Genomic DNA, 1687 nt, shown 5'->3' with positions numbered 1-1687 from the left:
AGTATGAGACCAGTATGTCTAACAAATGAACCATTTGTTAGGAAAACCTGCCAGGCTGTGGATATAAGCACATAGAAGTGTAACTATAAACCAACACCAGAAGTCAACATGAAGAAGGGCAAGCAAAACATTACATCAAAACCACAGTGATACTAGGCAGGCAAGAGAGGCAGAGACACAGCAGTAAACAATATCTAAGGTAATAGACCTTACATGCCTGTTTGTACCTGGTGCTGTCTCTTCTACATAAAATAGACTCAGCACTAACCCATGTATGTGTTAACATTGCCTATTTTCTTGAAGGAACTGATCCTTATGTCTTGAGTTAGGATTATTTTAACTCCAAAATAAGAAGACAAGATCTCCTAAGGATTTCTACATCAGTCCAAACTATGAAGAAAAATTTGAAACCTCCATTCATCTTTTGTCATCTGAGATCAACTTGTTGCTCCATAACATCCTCATGGCATTTTTCACTTCTGCATTTCTCAGTGTATAAATCAGAGGGTTGAACAAAGGTGTTCCAGTTGTACAAAACACAGTTATAATGTCCATGGGGAAGGTGGTTGTGGAGCATGTGTGTGTGTGTATATATACGTTAAGGACTGAAGAATAAAATGACCACAATGATGTGGGAGACACAGGTGGAGAGGGCTTTTCTCCTCCCTACAGCACTGTGGTTTCTCAGAGAATGCAAGATGATAACACAGGAGAACATCATCAAGACAAAAGTCACTGTACAAATGGCCCCACTGTTGGACACTAAGAATAGATCAACCATGTAGGTGTCCATACATGAAATTTTCAACAAAAGCTGCAAGTCACAGAAATAGTGATCAATCACATTGGGACCACAGAGAGGCGAACTCAAGGTCAGAAAAATCTGAGCTGATGAATGCACATAGAACCTCACCCAGGCAACAGCCACCAATGCACCACAGACTTGATGGCTCATGAGGGTCATGTAGTGCAGGGGCTTAAAGATGGCTACATAGTGGTCAATGGCCATGATGATTATGATGAAGATCTCCAGACAGTCAAAGAAATGTGTTGAAAAGACTTGGATCATGCATTCACTGAAAGATATAGTGGTCTTCTTCAGCAGGGCATCCACAATCATTTTAGGAGATATGGAAGTAGAGAAACAGGTATCAGATAAAGATAAGTGGAAAAGGAAGAAGTACATTGGACTCCCAAGTGTCTGGCTGGTCTTGATGGTAACAATAATCAGCAAATTAGCCAGCAACCATCCCCAAATAGAAAAGCAAGAAAGTGACAAACACTATTTTCTTCCTAACAGGATCCTGTGCCAAGCTAAGCAGAATGAATTTGGTCACATTATTTATCAGCTGAATGATTTTATGAATGAGGAGAAGGGATGAGTGTGAAATGGACATTGCGCAAAAAATAAAGGAATTTATTTATGGTGTGATATGTGATGTTATGGAATATTTTAAATAAAAATAATTATTGCTTATCAGGGATATTCTAGCTATGGTTTCTTAATAAGTCAGTTTACTACTTTGTTCCTTAATTTGTAATGATCACTTCATAGGGTCATTTTGAGTATCGTATAAGCTTGTGACTGTTATACTTTCTGACAGCACTCTTCAAATACAATTCCTTGTTAGCTTCGACATGATTCTGATTAATTATATGAATGTATAATTAAGAGATATGCCTCCTT

The 1687-nt window shown here is 38.3% G+C and overlaps 1 pseudogene; it reads right to left on the bottom strand.

The window, feature by feature from the left end:
* Positions 1–417: 417 nt before the first annotated feature.
* Positions 418–1397, bottom strand: LOC101404298 (olfactory receptor 4C16-like; annotated as a pseudogene).
* Positions 1398–1687: the final 290 nt, after the last annotated feature.

The sequence above is a fragment of the Ceratotherium simum genome, chromosome 3 (assembly GCF_057802395.1).
Source record: "Ceratotherium simum simum isolate JZ-2026a chromosome 3, ASM5780239v1, whole genome shotgun sequence".
NCBI lineage: Eukaryota > Metazoa > Chordata > Mammalia > Perissodactyla > Rhinocerotidae > Ceratotherium > Ceratotherium simum.
Note: the sequence above shows the minus strand (reverse complement) of the source record. Positions and strands in the feature narration are given on the sequence as shown.